The sequence below is a fragment of the Rhinopithecus roxellana genome, chromosome 18, assembly GCF_007565055.1.
Source record: "Rhinopithecus roxellana isolate Shanxi Qingling chromosome 18, ASM756505v1, whole genome shotgun sequence".
Classification (NCBI taxonomy): domain Eukaryota; kingdom Metazoa; phylum Chordata; class Mammalia; order Primates; family Cercopithecidae; genus Rhinopithecus; species Rhinopithecus roxellana.
Window position 1 is genome coordinate 83,629,935 of NC_044566.1, and position 12,197 is coordinate 83,642,131.

The 12,197-nt window shown below is 41.6% G+C and overlaps 1 pseudogene; it reads right to left on the bottom strand.

Annotated features, from left to right (window-relative positions):
• Positions 1–7,461: 7,461 nt before the first annotated feature.
• LOC104666501 lies at positions 7,462–8,700 on the bottom strand (annotated as a pseudogene).
• Positions 8,701–12,197: the final 3,497 nt, after the last annotated feature.

A 12,197-nucleotide genomic window follows, 5' to 3' on the forward strand; every position in this document is an offset into this window, starting at 1 on the left:
GCTTTTTTTTCTCTTCTTGAGCTGAGATAACCCTGTCTCCCTGCCTGTGGACGTCAGTATTCCTATTTCTCAGGCTTTGTATTTGGCCTGTGACCACACCAAAAGATTTCCTGGACCTCCAGCTTGCAGATGGCAGATCATGAAACTTCTCAGGCCCAACAATTACAGGAGCCAATCCCTCATAATAAATCTCTTTCTATGTACCTATCCATATCTATCTACCTATATAGGCTAGAGAGATGGAGAGAGGGAAGGGAGGAGGGGGAGAGGGAGAGGCAGAGAGGGAGAAACAGGGAGGGAGAATTAAGGAGGGAGGAAGAGGGATGGAGGGAGGTAGAGGGATGGTGGGAGGGAAAGAAATTGAGGGAGGTGGGAGAGGGATGGAGGGAGGAAGGAGAGGGATGGAGGGAGGGAGAGGGTTGGAGGGAGGGAGAGGGAGGGAGAGAGAGAGAGAGAGAGACAGAGAGAGAGAGACAGAAAGAGATCTTATTGTTTTCCTGGAGAACCCCTGACTAATACAGGGCTACCTCAGCATTCCCTTTCTGCTCTTTCAACCTTCAAACACCTGAGTAAATAATTCTCTGCATGAAGTTCCTCTGCTTGAAATCTTGAAATATCTATCCTCCTTCTATTTTCTGAAGTAAAACTTCACTGATGTAGGATACTAAGAACAAAAATATAGGAGATATATAGCAATAAAATGCATGTAAATGTGCTGATTACATCTTTTCATATACAACTTATCAGTTATGTGTTTCTCTGTGACTGTGCTAGGAATGAATAACATGTGTAGAACTTTGCATTGTATGCCTGGAACAGAATAGGTAATTATAAAGAGGGCACATTTCTTTGCCATTCATGCTTTCTTTTTTTCCAAACTGGAGGAAGTTGAAGATTAAGCAGATCAAAATGTTATTTAAAAAAATAAAAGGATTCCAGCTGTTTGACCAAAAGAAGAACTGTCCAGAATGTATTTCAATAATGTATCACTACCAGATGTTATCTAGAGCTTTCTCCTTTTTAAGAGCAATGAAACCTGTCCAAGAGAAACATTTAATCATCCCACTCTTCCTTTGGGACTGTGGAAAATTGCTACCTGCAAATCTTACAGGCCTAGTTGATCATGTGAGAGTATATCTGTATGCCTGTGTATAACTTTTGATTTGCCTGTTCATTTTAAACAAATACGTCTCAATTTTTTCTGTGGATCCTGGATGTTCTTAAATCTTAAAGAAACTTGACTATTTTGGCAGCCTGGCTTCAGTCATTGAAATTATACTCTGCATAACTGTGAATGTTTTCCCTAAAAAACAGAATCTTAGGAATGATGACAATTTCTGAATCTTCTGACAATCATTTTATTCTACACAAACACAGCAGTTAGTGATTTTATGCCAATTTCAATGACATTTGGTAGGTAAGGAGAAGATAAATGAATGTCTGTATCTTTATAAAGCCAGTTACATATCTTATATATACCTTGTTGTTCATAGTATTCATGTTAGAGGAAAATATTTTCCTTGCCCTCACTCATGTGATTGTATTGCGTGAGATCTACAGTTAATAGAGATATTGATACAGCCACTGTCTGCAGGTTACCAGTGGCACAACACCATGAATTATCCAGTGAATTTGGAACAACATCCTGGATGCTAATAGGGAAAAACCAAGGGAACGTGAGATATGGGCCCTGCTTTATAGTCTTTAGCAGGAAGTGATGGGATAATCATGTGTGTCTTTACTGCGGCGTGATAAACTTTATAATTACATGTACATATGGAGGGCTCTTTGTGATGCACTGAGACATGCTTAAGTGATAGATAATTCATGGAGAGGCCATTTGAAATCAGGGGAATGATTACTGTGACCTGTGGTATGAGTCTGCTGTCTTAGCCTGACTTCCCCCTGGGAAAACAAAGCCTGAGATTCAGGCTTTTGTACATGTAGTTTATTTTGGAAAGGAATCCCAGGGAAGAGGAGTGAAGGATTCAGGATTATGAAACAAGGCAGAAGGAAAAGCCAAATCAAGGATACATTCTTGAGTTGGTCACCTCTGTGAGTTTGCTGGGGCTCTACCATGCTGGTACCTTGGGTGGCCAAATAGATAGTCCTCCCAAAGGATCATGGGGAAAAGTATTTATCCATTGGCTCTAGGATGTCTCTTGGATCTCTTTTGGGGGTTTAGCACTGCCCATTGGCACCCACTTCCAGAGTCATAGAGGTCCCATACCACAGCATGAAGAGCACAGGGCAGGTTATGAGAGAAGCAGTGCTTTCAGCATAAAATGGGCCAAGCTTGTGCAAGCTTGTTTATAGTAGCTGCAACTACAACAGGAAGCAAGATTAAAATGGTATGAGGCAGTGTCCAAGAGGAGTCCAATAGGTCCAAAATGGAGTTTAAGCAAGGAAGTCTTCTAGAAAAGATATTTGGCCTTCTCTGCTACAATAAATGTTTTCATAAGGAAGTACCTGTCAATATGTCCTAGTTTATATTTTATTTTTCTTTCTTTCTTCTTCCTCCTTCCTTCCTTCCTTTCCTCCTTCTCCTCTTCCTTGTCTTTTTCTTCTTCTTGCTCCTCCTCCTCCTCCTCATGCTGCTGCTGCTGCTGCTGCTGCTTTTGATTTTGTTTTTGAGAGAGGACCTCATTCTGTTGCCCAGCCTGGAGTGCAGTGGCACAGTCTCGGCTCACTGCAGCCTTGACCTCCCAGGCTTAAGTGATCCTCCTGCTTCAGCCTCCCTAGTAGCTGGGACTATAGGTGCACACTACCCCAATCAGCTAATTTTGCTTATTTTTTGTACAAAGCTCTCACTATGTTGCCCAGGCTGGTCTCAAACTCCTGAACTCAAGCAATTCTCCTGCTTCAGCCTCCCAAAGTGCTGGGATTATAGGCATGAGTCACCACACCCAGCCTTCTTTTACTTATGAAGCACCTCATTTTCACAGACATTCCACTAATAAAAAACTAATTTATTTCCTGGCTCTTATATAAGTGATACGTATGTCATCAACTTTGAAGAAAGGGAAACTTTCTTGTCTTACTTTAATCTGCCTAGATTATAATCTTTATTGCTTACTGTAACTAACTACAGGGCCACCCTTACCTTGGGGTGGAAGGAGAAAGGTAAACATATTTTTATTTATTATTATTACTTTTTGAGACGGAGTTTTGCTCTCTTGCCCAGACTGGAGTGCAGTGATGTGATCTCGCCTCACTGAAACCTCCACCCTGCCAGGTTCAAGCAATTTTTGTGCCTCAGCCTCCTGAGTAGCTGGGATTACAGGTGTGCAACACTGTGCCCGGCTAAATTTTGGTATGTTTAGTAGAGAAGAGGTTTCACCATGTTGGCCAGGCTGGTTTCAAACTCCTGACCTTAAGTGATCCGCCTGCCTCAGCCTCCCAGTGTGTTGGGATTACAGGCATGAGCCATCACGCCCAGACTGTTAATATATTTTCAAAGAGCTACTGTCTCCATAAACAGTTTGAGTCACCCCAAATCAGCTTGTTAGCCCCATTCTGATGGTTCATCTCATGCAATCCAGCAAAAGAAATACTGAACCTCCAGCAAGAATCACTTGCTCACCAAGCTGTCCTCTGGGAACTGGCAACTGGCTACAGGACCCTAGGACAGCCCCACAGATTCGAGTACTGGGATTCCTAAGGGAATCTGGGTGACTTCACACTTTGGGCCTGGGGGGAGAGGATTGGAGAGTACCCTAATGGGTAGCGATGGGGTCCAGGGCCCCCACAGGTGTTGGTCCAGCTCAGGGCATCCTGCTGGGATGGCACTGCTGCTCTGGCTAGTCTCAGCCACGTAAGGAGGACTTAGAAACTTTTGAGGAAGTTGCTCCAACACACATGGGAAGAGGAGGACAGGATCGGGTCCCTGCTACCCTGCTGCCAGCCCAACCCAGGGCCCAGAGTTGGATCCTTTTTGCCTAGATATGAGAGCAGAACTAACTCTCCTAGTTGACTCCTGTTTTGAAAACATCTTTCCTAGAGGCCAAGTCACTGTCATTCTGACAGACTAAACACCTGGAGAAATGGACTTTTCCTTTGTGCGCTAATGCTGAACGTTTATAAATCAGGCTTTATGCAGCGTAGAAATGTGTATGTATATTGGAAACCTGTTTTTATCTGTAATACAACCAAGGGGCAACTCATTAGCAGTATTAAAAAACCATCTTCATGCTTTATATATTACTCCTCAGACATTCATATTCTACTTAGAATACACTCCTGGTTTAAGCAGAATGGAACTTACCTCATTTTCATTTGATCTGTAATAGAATCTGTAGGCAACACTGTATATTTTCTTATTTTCTTCCTGTTTAAAGGTGCTGCTTTATTGTTTTAACACTTGGTTAATATTTCTTACAACCCACATTTAAATCACAGGTTCTACAGAAAACAACATTATCAAGGCCATATAGTGCAAACATTGCCACCTATATACCCTTTCTTAAGACGACAGCATTAATGCTGCTGTTACTGTTGAACTGCTCCTGTTTCCATGAGGTTAACATATAAAAATGCATTATTCATGAATGAAAATGCATTTCATATATTTTACCAATTGTTATTATTGTTCTAGAGGGGGAAATAAATGAAAATGGTGGTAGTTGTAGAAATGCATCCTTATTCAGGACTTAATATACACTACCAATTTAGACTACTTACCTTCTTCAACTTTAAGCCTTCCATTAAACTGCAAAGCTTGATGTCAGCTAAACTCTATAAATGTTAATTTAAGGTCAAGGTGCTCCTGGGAAGCATTTCAATGCTTAGAGCAGAGCCCAAGAAAACTTCTTTTCAAAGATTTATGGGATGATATGGCTCCTTTCTGAAAAATAGGAACTCTATTTCTACCTTTTCCAATCACTTTCTATTTCAAGCTCTAGGACACACTTTCCTTTATGGATCTTTCCGAGATATTTAATAGCATTCTGGAGATGTTAAAATGCAAATTTTTTCCATGTGTAATGTATAGTGTCTGTCCAATTTAAACTTCATTTAGTGATGCCAAATGCTTTGTACAGTGAGGAATGAATCATCCATAACTCAGCAGCACCTCCATCCATAAAGACGGCCAAAGCACAGTTGCATCATTCACAATATCCAAATTATCACAAGGTTGGATTTTTAGCCAATAATCACTTTTTCTGAAACTAAATCACATTTCAAAGTGCATTTAAGGTTTGGTTCAAAAGGGCCCACAGTCCAGTTTTCTCTGTTGTCTAAATTACCGTATGGAATAAATTTGATCACACAGGAATCTAAAGTTGCTCTCCATCTTTAGGCTACCAATGTTTCCTTCAACAGGGATCTGGAATCTTCTGGGGAAATCAGAAAGAGCAGCCTGGTTTATTATTTGCCTGAAAGCTATGGAGTCACTTCATTTCATGCATGAACGTGAGGTGCTGACAGTGAAGTCTCACAAGGAGAGAGGAAATAGCATCACCATATTCCAACTTCTTTCTGGGGTACGGAGTCAGTTAGGCCAAAGTTTATGGACTCTGCTAGGAATCCCCCATCCATAGCCACTGGTCAAGGAAAGCAAATTTAGACAGCCTCTTAAGCGTTTTTGTTTTGTTTTGTTTTGTTTTGTTTTGTTTTGTTTAAATCAGTTTTATTTAAGAATTTCCAACACTGACAACTCTTATAAAAAGCATCCAAGCACAGGACACAGAACCACAGCAAACAACATTCTTATGGGTAGCTAACAGACATTAGAACTTCCACCCTTCTTTGAGACACCTGAGTTCACTGTGAACTCAGCTTCCAAGTACTCCTGCAAAGTACATTACAAGCTCAGTCCATGTTCTCAGCTCATCAGCTTCAGTTCACATTACCACACTTACATATCAGTAACAGAAGAGAACACACAACATACAGCATTCGCAGCAGTTGACAAAGGGGTAGGGGGAGTACAAGTATCGTTTCACTTAACACATTCAACTAATACAGGTTATCTAAGAACAAAAACTCACTTAAAGTCTTCCAACAGATGTGGATGTCCTTTGAATGCAAAAAACATTTGCACATTATTTGCTGTAATTGCTCTCTGCACACTCTCTCACCAAAGCAACAGGATTGAGAGAGACTTGGCTCACCAAGTTAAAAAATATCCATAGGGACCACCAAGTCTTTGCACACGCTCTCTCCTTTTCTCACTCATACTAGCCTTTCGTGCCTCAGCACCATCATCAATCTCACACAAGGTTTCAAAAGTTCAAACAGGCTTCTGGTTCCATATCACAGCCTTGCGTTCATAGCATTGATATGACTCCATGAAACAAAGAACAGCAGATAAAAATGGGACACTCATCATCAAAGACATGGCCTGTGATGCATAATGACGAATTCTTGAATGAGAAAGCATGTAGACAGAAGTATTCCTATGGCAGAATATTTACAGCACTACTTTCAATGAAGTGCTTGTTCCATAAACATTTGAAATGAAATGAACTGCAGAGATTAAATGAAGGCTTCATATTGTGCTTTTGTTTATGAGGGGAGACAAGTGTTAAAAAACAAAACAAAAGAACCAAACACTGTGACACCATGATCTCCCAAAAGGAGATTTTCTTAAGGGAAAAAATCCATATGGTGGGGTTCAAATTAAAACAAAGAGTAAAGAATGTAGTTCTAGTCCATGGTTTCCATTTTGAACATGCAAAGAATTCATTTGACAAGTCCAGGGATAAAATATTACAGGAGAAACACTTTGATATCAATTGTGTGTTAATTTACCAATAAGGCAAATAGCAGTTCACTTTCAACCACTCAATATTTCAACCTTTCATGTAACAAAACTTATTTTTATTTATTTATATATATTTTTTATTTTTTGAGATGGAATCTCACTCTGTCACCCAGACTGGAGTGCGGTGGCACAATCTTGGCTCACTGCAACCTCCGCCCCCCACGTTCAAGCACTTCTCCTGCCTCAGCCTACCGAGTAGCTGGGATTACAGGCATCTGCCACTGCACCCAATTAATTTTTGTATTTTTAGTAGAGACGAGGTTTCACCATCTTGGCCAGGCTGGTCTTGAACTCCTGACCTCGTGATCCACCTGCCTCAGCAAAAGTTCTGGGATTACAGGTGTGAGCCACCTTGCCCAGCTCATGTAACAAAACTTATACATTTCCTTTAGCTCTTCATATATATATATATATATATATATATATATTTATATATTTATATACTTTAAGTTCTAGGGTACATGTGCACAACATGCAGGTTTGTTATATATGTATACATGTGCCATGTTGGTGTGCTGTACCCATTAACTTGTCGTTTACATTAGGTATATCTCGTTATTGCTGACTATACTCCACACTGAACAAACCAATTTTGAAAATTCTTAGTACACATGTATTTTACAATATACTTATCATGAGTTTAGAAAATTTTGAATTTCCCACCATTCTATACTAACCAACCACAACCCCACTGCCTACATTCCCCAGCCAGAAGACTTGGAATCCATGCTTGAGCCAAAGCCTCCATTAAAACCACTGCCCGATGCTGCATTTGATGCTGATCCCCAACCAATTGCTGCACCAGAATTAGAACCACTATAGGAGTTATTTCCAGAACCGAAGGCCTGGTTTGGCTCCCTCTGCATGTTGCTTTGGCTTTGGTTATTACCCGATGGGCCTGACTGGTTCTGCTGGCTGGCTAACATGCCCATCATACCCCAACTGCTCTGTAGCACTGCCTGGGCTGTAGCCATTATGGTTGGATTAACGTTGAATGCACCAAAGTTTATCCCACCACCGATATTACTACCTTGATTGTTTCCCAAACCAGCTCCACCCCCTCTACTATTACCAAATCCACCCTGATTTCCAAAGCCACCTGGATTACAACCAAATCTTCCACTTCTTTCTTTCTATTGCTATTGTGCTTAGGTTGGCATTGGATATATGAATGCTGATTCCTTTAATGATCAAGTCCTCTCTCCACACAAAGATGGTAGAACCTGATCATCTGCAAATGTAACAAAGGCAAAGACCCTGAACGGCTTGAGGATGAAGACATCCACCACTTCCCCGTACTGACAGAACTGCCACAGCTCATCCGCATTCATGTCCTCTGTTCAGTGCCCCACAAACACTTTTCTGCTTCTCAAAGGCTTATCTGGGCTTTGCTTAGAATTGGGAAGTTTACAGTCACACCATTGTTCATCTATCATATGCTGCTGTGACATTACTTTCACCTATGTTTCATATTCCATAAAACAAACGAAGCCAAACCCCTTTGAATGACCAGTCTTAGTATCTTTCTTGATCTGCACCATAAGAGCTTCTCCAAAGGTACTAAAATATTCTTTCAGGTGCTGCTCAGTTGTTGTCCATGGGAGACCCAACACTATTACATTGGATGTTTTCTGGACTGCTCTTTCACGTTCACTGCTGATGAAGCATCTGTCTCATCCATTTTTCTTTTTTTATCTTTAGGATAGTTGACAGCATACACCAGATTTCCCCAGCCAGCATCGGGGGCATGAAGAATTCCTTCCACCAGCCAGACACCTCTCATACATTGAGACACTGGATTCCTGTCGCGAAACCCACATGCCCCTGGAAACTGGGCTGTAACCGTGGACAGCAGCACTGTCCCATCGTCTTCTGATGGTATTTCAACGGGCTCAACCGTTCTCATCTTTGGTTACCCGAATATATTCAGACATCTTTTACTTTTCCGGTAGGCCACTGCTGGGAAGCCCAACAGGGACACCAAGGCAGCGACCGTTTTGCCCCCACTTTGAAGCATTTTATATAACATTTTATGTACACATTTCCTAGACCAAGTGATAAAAGGCCAGCCAATACACAGGCTATCCAGAGGTTTATTAGGTGGTTTGACAGAACAGCTTTGTCTAGCAAGGGATGATGTTGATTAGGCAGGGCAATGAGATTTTTCTCTCAGGAATTTGGAAGTGAAATAAAAAACAGAGTTGAGCAATTAGCAGAGGGGTTGAAGGTGAAAGGACTCGCAGAGAAGGCCATTTGCGGAGGCCATTAGGCAGTAAAGGTTACAAATGAGCAGACACTCTAATAATGCCATAGTCATAAAGCATAAAACACACATGTAGAAAGAAATTCCTCAGAAACAGGAGAGAGAAGTTAAGTCATGTTAATCACAAAATACCAGAATACAAACCTTCTCTGTGAGGCCTTGAGGTAGGCCTTTTTCTAATACCCTGAGGCACTCACTCTCCTCATTCCCATATGTTTTTTTCACCATAAATGTCTTGTTAATTGACATAATCTGAGTTCTTTTTACAGAACCAACAGAGAGGAGCGGGATGGTCACTTATGGAGCTGCCTGTAAGGTTGAGAAAGTAACTCAGGCACCCTTATCATCTGATGGAGGCCTCCTCCTGTCTCATAACTGACAAAAGGTGAAATTATACAGACTTCACAATAATCATGGCATTCCTGAGGAAAGTCCTGTCTAAATAGCATCACCTTTTTGGTGGAAAGGAGACACCTGGAGGTTGGCGTGGATGTGCCTGGCAACAGCAACATGAGGAATCCAGGTGGATCCAGAAAAACTGCCACCCTGAGAGCCTGAGCAAAGAAAGTCAGCCTTAGACTTACTCTTAGTGCTTTCTCTTAGTTGATGCTGTAAGGCCTCGCTTTCAAGACAAATGTACACCTTGAGTTCCTTCTCTTGGTTAACTGAGTCTAGAAGAAAGATGCCAGAAGGAAAGAGTCTCTTAGAGTCCTTGACAGAACAGACTTGCTCTAACCAGTGTTGGGTTCCCATTAGGAACTCATTCTCTCAGGGAAAATCTGGTCTAAAATAATTAGAAATAAGATGGGGAGTGAAATTCCAGATAATCCAAGCAGTCTTATTTGTGCAATGGTGGACTGTGGTAGAAAGTACTGGGGTAAGAATTTAGAGCCTATCTGTGACTCATCTCATTTCACACCTCTGGGCCTCAGTTTCTTCATGCCCTCTGCTACCTACAAGCTAAAGACCCAGGAAAGCTGGTGATATCAATCCCACTGTGAGCCCAAAGGCCTAAGAACTGGGAGCATTAATGGGGTAAGTCCTAGTTTAAGGGCAGGAGAAGATCAATGCCTCAGCTTAAGTAGTCAGGTACAGAGAAAGAATTCAACCTCACTTCACCTTTCTGTTCTATTTGGGCCCTCAAGAGGTTAGACAATGCCCACTCACGTTGTGAAGAACAACCTGCTTTGCTTAGTCCACCAATTCCAATGCTGATTTCCTCCAGAAACACCCTCACAGACATGCCAAGAAATCATGTTTAACCAGATATCTGAGTATCCCATACCCCAGTCAAGTCAACATATAATTAACCATCACACTACCCATAGGTAAGTAATAGTTCATGGATTATTTACTTATTTATTACCTCTTTCTAAAAATGATCTAAGACAGATTTATATAATCATAGTTTTTTGGTTTGAAGAACCTTCCAAAGTTTTTAGAACAGTCACTCAACTGAGATGTGTAACATATATTTGTATACTATCCAAAAATGTGAGAACATTCTCACATTTTTGAATAGCATTCTTCAAAAGTTTATTCATTTACTCATCTATTAAACAAATATATAGTCACATTCTATGATGTACTTGGAACTATGGTAGCCGCTGGGAATATAATGAGGAATAAGATGTGGTCCTCACACTCAAGCAGATTTTCCTCCAGTAAAAAGATGGGGTTGGGTGTGGGGCTCACTCCTATAATCCCAGCACTTTGGGATACCAAGGCAGGCAGAACTCCTGAGGTCAGGAGTTCAAGACTAGTTTGGTCAACACGGTGAAACCCCGTCTGTACTAAAAATACAAAATTAACCGGTTATGGTGGCACATGCCTGTAATTCCAGCTACAGGAGGCTGAGGCAAGAGAATCGCTTGAACCCAGGAGGCGGTGGCTGCAATGAGCCGAGATCATGCCACTGCACTCCAGCCTGGGCAGCAAAGTGAGACTCCGTATCAAAAAAAAAAAAAAAAGAAAAGATGGAAAAGTAAACAGCCAAGTACAATACAGTGTGATGAGTTAGTTGATTAGGCACGCACAGAGGGTGCTACACAGGAGTGTACCCACAAGGAGGAATAGTACTGAGTCTTGGGGTGTTGTGGACCAGAGGAAGAAAGAACGAGTTAGTAAGGCAAGGGTAGAAATGGGAAGTGTGTGGGGGTGGGTGCATGTGAATGTACACACAGTATGTGTGCGCATGTACACATGCTTTCTTTTTGTACCTCTACATGTGTGGATTTTGAGGGCAGCTAGTTTCAGGCAAAGAGCTACACGTGCAGAAGCCCAGGAGTTAGGAAGAAATGGTGACTTAGGAAAGTGGCAAGTAGTTCTTTGTAAATAGAGCTTAAATGTGGGGGGCAAGAAAAGGTTAGAGATTGAAGCAGGGGCCCTTAGGCATTTGGATTTTGTTTTTGTGGTAATCAAAAGTTATTGAAGGCTTTTAGTGGGGGAATCAGCTTTCCTTTTTGGAAATACTACTTTGTCTGCAATGTGGATGAAAGAATTGAAGCAGCAAAGCTGAAGTCAGGAAGACTAGCTTGAGACAGTTGCAGAAACTCAGATGAAAGATAATGGAATTTTGAATGAAGTGGAATCAGTGAGAATGGAGAAGCTGCCCTTGGCACCCGCAAGCAGATAGTCCAAGCAGATCTGCCCCCAATGCAGGTATAGGCTGCCCTCCTCTATTCTCTCACCGAACACAATACATATTGTTTGCATTTATCATGATCTATTATAATTGTTTGCTTGCATGTCTTTCCCACTGGACAGTAACTTCCTTTAATTGAATAAATGCTCATTTCCATCTTGAATCTAGTTTCCCAGAGCTCTAACCGATACCTGGCAGTTTCTTCAATGTTTGTTGAAGGAGAAACATGCATCCCTTATACGTTCCACCCATTTTCCTAGTTCTACCACTTGGCAACCACAAGGCACATATTTAAACCCACATTCTATTTATTTTATTTTATTTTTTTGAGACAGAGTCTTACTCTGTTGTCCAGGCTGGAGTCAAGTGGTACTATCTCGGCTCACTGCAACCTCCCCTTCCCAGATTCAAGTGATTCTCCTGCCTCAGCCTCCCAAATAGCTGGGATACAGGTCCCACCACCATGCCCGGCTAATTTTGTATTTTCAGTAGAGACAAGGTTTCACCATGTTGGCCAGGCTGTT